We start from the raw sequence: 7,954 nt of genomic DNA on the forward strand, positions 1-7,954 counted from the left end.
GTGTGCATATTAATGTTAGGGGACAATGTGAGAGATGAGTACGTTTTAGCAGGAAAACGTATTATATGATCTACACTCCGAAACAGAAGAGGGCGGTAATGCACCAATAAGCTGGATGCCAACTGCCTTTAAACTGGAAAGAAGAATATGAGAGCTTGCTGTGAGAGACAATGGTGAGAATATATTTTTTCCTCGAAATAATTATTTAAATTGAAGTGTATAAGTCATTTTCATACAGAGGTATTGTTTTTGTAGTTAATAATCTATTAAAACTAAGGCGTAAAGTAAGCAACATATAAACAAAAGTTCTAAAGACGCTATCGCCAGGTTTCACAGGTTTAATCTACCCTTTCTGTGACCTACATAATAGATGTAGATGAGCACATCTAACAGACATGAAACAGGGGTCTGAGTGATGTGTGTGTGATATTGTGTAGAATTCACTTTTGTCAACATTGCAATAGATGAGTATAAGTCATGTAAACAAACAAATCTACATAAAGTAACTAAACATAAGTTATCTTTTTTATTTGTCCATTTGCAATATTGATAATTTAGGGAACATTTGTGTTGGATAAAAAGTGAGTTACATCAGTTATTAGTTCAACATGTAAATGCAGTATATCACAGATATATGACAGAGGAGACTGACTCTTGTCTGGATGTTACAGGGACAGATGAGACACACGTGTGTTTATCTGCTGTAGAGACACTGATGAAGGAATGCTGCCAGCAAATGAGTTGTGTAAGTACTCTACAATTTAAATCTTAAGTTGTATTTTATTTTAATGTAATTTTAAACAACTATTACATCTCTTTTCTTATTCTTGATTTCTGTGCATTTGCTGCAGATCTTTTGTGGAGGAGCAGGACCTGCAAGGAAAGGTGAAAAAAGAGGGAAAACCTGAAACAAAAGAATAATGTAATGACTTTTTGTATTGTGTATGTGTATTTTTGTAGGACATGAAAATGTATGTAGACTGGTGTGTGCACTGAGGATGGAGAAGACGGGAGTCACAGATGAAACGCTCCATCACTCCACCTGCCCTTTACTGTCTCATCAGGACCAGAAAATTAATGTATTCACATCGACTGCATTTATTTAACTATATATTCATGTATATTTCACAAAAGAAAATACATTTTGCTTCTTTTACTAAAATGTCATTTAAAAAAAATATATATAATTATTGGTTGGCATTTATCTTTATTATTGCATGTAAGTGTTGGGGTGGGCAAAAGATGCAATTCATAATGGGGTAATGTTAATTTTCGGGTAGTAATACTTACATTTTTAGAGTATCAAATCAACAGTCTTCTCCAAAGGTGAGATCTTCGAGCAGCTGATTGAAGTACACTTTGTGCAGATAACGCTGTGAGGAGTTAGTGCACCTAATCCTATTTTTTATTATTATTGCCAAATTATTACATAAAAGATAATGGTAAGAGGTTGTATCTAACAATAAACAATCATAATGCCATAAAACATAAATAAAAAAATTCATGTGTTCATCATAGTATGAGATACTATACAAGAAAACATTTTTCACGTAAAATTATTAAAAAAATATTCAAGAGATAACGATTTCGGGTTTTCTAATAATATAAAAAAATGCTTTAAGGATAACACTTGACCACAAGTGGAGTTAAATATATACAAAATTAAAATCAACAGTATTGGCTATACTACAATCACAAAATAAAAAGGCAGCCGTTTCTGCAACAAGACTACAACATGGGCAATGTTATTCATTATCAAGATACTTACAAATACATTAATTAAACCTGATAGTTTTTGTGCTTGTTTTAACTTTGTAGGTCACATGATCAGCATAGAGGATGATCATATACAAATTGCATTCATACTTCATATACGCATTTAGGCTGTAGAGTATGTACTCTTTTAGCACTCCGTAAGTTAGTACTTATTGAAATTAAGTGCTTAGTTAAAGGGTATGCGGTTTCGAATGCATCCCGACAAAATCTCGTTTTGACATCTCGCGTGGTTCTGTGTGATTTGAACAACTTCAAGTTACGCCTCCTACTTCAAGTTACGCCCCTATCTTGCAGTCTGCAGACAGACCCTTCTCCAAATGATTCGCGATCCCGCTCCGAACTCCCGAATTGGTTCACATCAGATTGTGATTAATCTTGCAGATCATGACTTATATCTACTCTTCCTCTCCCTGCAGTTTGGTAATATAAAGATTCCTCCTTTGAACTCCCACCTCTTCTGTGGGTTTTATGGTTCTGGGTCTGAATTTGGGCTCCTGTGGTCTCAAAAAAGAAACATTTTCAATCTCCAAGGTGAACGTTATGACATCACCAGTGTTGTGCTAGTTACTAAGAAATAGTTACTGTTACTGGTTACTTAATTCAAAAAGTAACTCAATTACTTTGTTGATTACTTTCACAAAAAGTAATGCGTACTGTTAAAAGTAACTTTTTAGTTACCTTTTTAAATAACTTTCTGTTATGTCTTCATGTAGACAAGAATTTATCTTAGTAAACTTTAATAACTACTATGAAGTATGAACAAGCAGGTTAACATGCATGCAAATGCTCAGCCGTCTTACTCATCTCACTTACTTACTATGTATGTATCTAACTCAAGAGGCTTGAGTGCCATCTAACGGTGCATTAATGTAAGGACATCACATATTCCCCTCTTAGTTACATGAATTATTTCTGTAACTAACAACTGGCATGAAATAGAAATAAAGAACATTAGATCTGTAATCATCAACAATTTTACATCTATATGAATTATGCACTAAGAAACATATAAACTGAATGCAAAAGATCATTTTAAATAATAAGCAGCATGAACCAAACTACTCAACTTCTATTCAGTATTGAATTGTAATGTGAGTGTGTGTAATGTATGTTGCAGAAGTCCATGTCAGTTTCTGTTACTAACAAACATAATCTTTTAGCCAACCTGGCTCATGTCTTTGACGTTTCTCCCGTGGACAAGCTTCAGAAGACACTGAATTTCCAGAAAACTGGAAACTGAGATGGAATCAAGTTTTCAGCATTAGTGGTCAGTCCATTATCCACCAGCACATTAGTCGGTACAGGTGCGAGACACGATGCATGCCATTTTTTTCCATCATCCAAGAGGTAAGTGTAGGGTAAGGGCCAACTTTTTTCCTAATCTCAACTGGAGGAGTGAATTTTGGATGAGCTTTTGGTACGTGCTGACTTTTTAATGTGCACTTTATTCCCTTTCTGGAAAGAAAAATTACGCACACGATTCTTGTGGTCAAAGCGAGATTTCATGACATCCTGACGTGATGAAACACGCTGCTGCAATTGTTTAGGCTCCTGACCTGAAGGTGAGGGTTTCAGGACATTGAGGCGGGTACGCATTTTCCTTCCATGAAGTAACTCGAAGGGGGGAACACCTGTCACAGCATGAGGTGTAGCGCGATAGACTTGCAGGAAGTCAGTCACTGTTGTTTCCCATGGTGCTGATTGTAGGATTGCTGACTGAATTGTACTTTTAAGAACTCTGTGGAAGCCTTCAATAGCTCCATTTGCAGCAGGATGATACACTGATGTGCGAATATACTTAACGTATCTCTCTTTCAGGATCGCCAGTTTTAAACAAGGTGCAGAAGGTAAAGGAACAGGCTGGAGTGCCACCTAGTGGTGCATTAATGTAAGGACATCAAACTTTCTTTAATGCTCCCATTAATGCGCTTTTATCAGAATCAGAATCAGAATCAGAATGAGCTTTATTGCCAGGTATGTTTACACATACGAGGAATTTGTTTTCGTGACAGAAATAAAATTACTGACCCCAAATTACTGACCAGTAACCTAGTGTATTAAAAAAGATTTATATTTAAAAAACATAGCTTCTTTTTTTTTTTACTTTTTATTCATCAATGTATCCTAAAAAGTATCATGTTCTGAAAAAATATTAAGCAGCAGAACTGTTTCCAACTTTGATAATGAATCATCATATTAGAATGATTTCTAAAGGATCATGTGATAATGATCCTAAAAATTCATCTTTGCATCACAGAAATAATTGATAATTTAAAGTATAATAAATATATATATAAATGCTGTATAAAAATGAAATCTATGTTATGCTGAGGAGATGACTGAAAGCCGGCGACTCCACAGTAGAGACAGGTGCATGTTTTCAACAATGTTTCACCTGTATGAGAAAAACATACAGAGAATCACTTAAGACACTTTGCTGTTGACCCATTCCACATAATAATATTCATTAAAACTGTATGTTAACACGTAGGAGCTTGCTGCATAAATCTGTAAGTAGGCTACAGTTTACAAATCCATGGCAACGGATTGTGAAAGTGTGCGCGCAGATTATGAATTCGCCAGTACAGATTCAAAAACCGAGGGTACGGTTTACAAAATCTGAGCTCACGGATTGGAAATTCTTGGGCTAGGATAGGACATTCGAGCCAGAGAGACACAGCTTACATTTGACTAAAAGGTTTTTGTCTTTATGCTCAACTAAAGTGTTTACAGTGGTTGGCATCCACCAATCCTACAATGCGTCGCTGCTGCAAACGGGTTAGGCTGCACTTCAGTCAAAATTAATTAATTATTTTTACTAATAGTCTGCCCCATAGACATCATATGACGTCTATGGTCTGCCCAACACTGGACAAACTGATTCAAATGATCCGCGAAGCCGCTACGAACTCCCTAACTGACTCAAATGATTCGCGACCCCGCTCCGAACTCCCGAACTGACTCAAATGATTCGCCAACCCGCTACGAACTCTCTAACTGATTCAAATGATTCGAGAACCCGCTCTGATTTCCCGAACTGACCCAAATGATTCGCGAACCCGCTCCGAACTCTCGATCTGATTCAAATGATCCGCGAACCCCAAACTGACTCAAAAGATTTGCCAACCAGCTCCAAACTTCCAAACTGACTCAAATGATTCGAGAACCAGCTCCGAACTCCCGAACTGAATCAAATGATTCGCGAACCCGCTCCGAACTCCCGAACTGATTCAAATGATTCGCGATCCCCAAACTGACTCAAATGATTCTGGAAAAATGAGCGCTCGCTGCTTCCATTATGAGCGCGCATACCGTGCGCCTACATTTGAAATAACGAACTTGAGAGCGCAAAAGAAGGGATATGTGAATGGCCCCTTACTTATAGCCTTGTTTGCTGCTCTTTAATTTCATTCTTTGTCATTACTGTGAAATTATGTATACCACAAAACAGTTTTGCTTCATGGAATTTTTGTTAATCTGTTGAACACAAAACATAAACAAAAAGAAGAAATAAACTCATTATTTTCATTAATTTTACAAAGTAAACAATTTGTTTGGATTCGCGCGAGCATATTCACACAGCGCTGACTCGCGAGTGCCGTGCACGTTTTTGAATTCCAACGGTCGAGAAGAGATTGATCCCCGTCTGCTGATTTAAATGTTCTGACGGAAATATTGTTGTGGTAAGTCAGAGAAATACATAAAAAAAAAGCAATTTACTTTTTATAAGCTTTAAACCCATTAGTAATTAAGTTGTCAATGTTTCTACAGCGGATTTACACTAAAACACGAAAGAGCCTGAACCGCGACAGTGTCAAAAGTTGCCTTACATCGGTAAGTTTTGTTGTGCTTGTTGTAAATAGATTTTGTTATTTACTACTTTTTTCAGATTATATTAAACCTGGAAAACAGAAGATCACTTAAGTTTTCAAGAGCACATTACTGTGATAAATACTGAACTATGTAAAAGACAATCTGACTACACCAGAACATTTTCTGAACTTGAGTTCCAAACTGTATGACGTTCATTGTGATGAGCAGATATTTGAGATGCCATCATTTTAAAGAATTGACAGCCACGATCACTTGATTGCATGTAGCTCTGTGAATGTGATAACAAATTAAATAAAAATGTCTTGCTCTTGTAGAATAATGTTCTAATGAAGAATGTTTTCCTCTTATTGACAGTTGTTTTGTAATATCAGGAGGAATACAAAGATGTTAAAATTGAGAGAGGGCTGCTCAGTTTCTCACAAAAACATTTGCACAATTTAAATGAAAGACGTAGAGGCAAAAAATCACTGATGCTTTTTTTTTTCAGCAACCGGCCTTTAGATCTAGCATTCTGCATGTTTTAAATCAGAATAATGTAGCTTGAACGAATAGCATTTTTATTTAAATGAACAACAGTGAGAAAGTGAGAAACTGCATGTTTGTGTAGTGTCTCTTCAATAATCAAGCTGCAAGTTACAGTAGTTAAATCAAAAACAGATACATTGTTGCTTTTTAGTTTTTCAGTATGCTATCCAAGCTATTTTATTAATGAATATTGCATTGATCACAAAATTTCTGTGGTCATGATTGTTTGTGAGTTGTGTGTGCAACCTAGCCAGTGAACTGGCCCTTTCCACTGTGGTAAAAAATGGTCAGTCACATCCCTAATTGTTTGGAAGAACCCGTCTGTCTTCCTCCTCTTTTACGCTCGTGGGCGGAAGAAGGATAAAAAAATTCTTAGGTCTATCTTCCTGAAGGGTTACAACGACTGGATTGAGGGTTATATCCACGATGTTGAAGGTAAACAGTTACTACGTATTTTGTGTAGTTGTAAGGAAATTTCTAGACCTCCATGTTCAGGACGGTCCATGTTAAGTTCAAGTTTTGTTCCTCAGTTCATTTTTGGACATTGTTTGTATGTTTGCTCGTTCGTTCATTCATACTAAATACCAGGCAGGGCTGAGAAGGTTACTTTTAAAATGTATTTCACTACAGATTACAAAATACAAGCTTTAAAAGGTAACCAGTAACGTATTTCGTTAATTACTCAGGTGAAGTAACTTAATCTAAATACTTTAGAATACTTTGAAATACTTAAGCTTAGTAACACAAAGGAACATATTAACCTGATGTCTTTGTTTTTATGCTTTCCGACATCTGCCGCCATAAGATTTGTGTTTTCTTTGCATTTTATTTTTAAGAACATCAATTTTCCAAAGAATTTCTATGAACAACGAAAATGTAATTTCATTTAAATCTTCCAATCAATATAAATTCAATTTGAATACACTGTGCTGTTTCATGCTGCATTCCAAGCTTCAAAACGAATCCAGACACCAAACAAAGTAGCCAAAACAACTGGCACAGTTGTCCAAGTTAAACAATAGATTTTTTTTATGAATGGACCAAACTTTAAGGGAAAAAGAGTCGCAAAAGAATCGCAGAGTGAAAATTGAAAGGGCCTCTTTGCCACGGTCGCAAGCAATGTTGTTTTTAACAATGCTTTCGGGAAATACACCCAAATTTCGGTTGCAAAATGTCAAAATCCCTGGTAGCTCATCGGGCAGGCATTCTTCAGGTTTTGGTAGCCCAAAAAGAAATCGGCTGAACCTTACTATGGACAAATCAGCATGATCAGCAAAAACTAGTAGCATATCTGGATGTAAAGATTCAATAAACTTTAATGATGCAATAAAATTCACAGTACAGATTACACCATACAATTTTCTTACTATTTATTTATATATTTTTACAAAATTAGATTTAAGACAAATTATAAATGAAAATGTGCCCTTTTATTATTAGACAAAAGACAAAATGCTGCATTTTCCTTTGTGAAATTGAAATGTTTAATAATAAAACTAACTTGAAATTTTAAAATAAATTCTAAATTAAATAAATAAATTAAACGAATAGCCCGTTCAATGTGAATCCTCAAACGAGCGATGTTATGTGTGTGTGCGAGCACCTTATGGCTGAACTATCCACTTGGGCTGAGAAAAGGTGGGATTACTACTGTGGCATGAATTTCATCAAGTAGTTCAGACAGGAACCACTTTGGCAAGTTTACTTGACTTTATTGAACACAATTTATCTTTGGCGGTATGGTTCCTTATGGGGGTTCTTGCTCCCAGAATAATAGCCGTTGAGCATACTTACCGAGCAGTAGTGCCACGTATATATA

The 7,954-nt window shown here is 35.9% G+C and overlaps 1 long non-coding RNA gene across 1 annotated transcript; it reads left to right on the forward strand.

Annotated features, from left to right (window-relative positions):
• LOC127984059 (uncharacterized) lies at nucleotides 1–1,190 on the forward strand. The gene is made up of 3 exons (XR_008160537.1): nucleotides 1–173; nucleotides 672–745; nucleotides 852–1,190. It is a non-coding gene; the product is annotated as an uncharacterized LOC127984059 (long non-coding RNA).
• Nucleotides 1,191–7,954: the final 6,764 nt, after the last annotated feature.

This window comes from Carassius gibelio, chromosome B20, assembly GCF_023724105.1.
Source record: "Carassius gibelio isolate Cgi1373 ecotype wild population from Czech Republic chromosome B20, carGib1.2-hapl.c, whole genome shotgun sequence".
NCBI lineage: Eukaryota > Metazoa > Chordata > Actinopteri > Cypriniformes > Cyprinidae > Carassius > Carassius gibelio.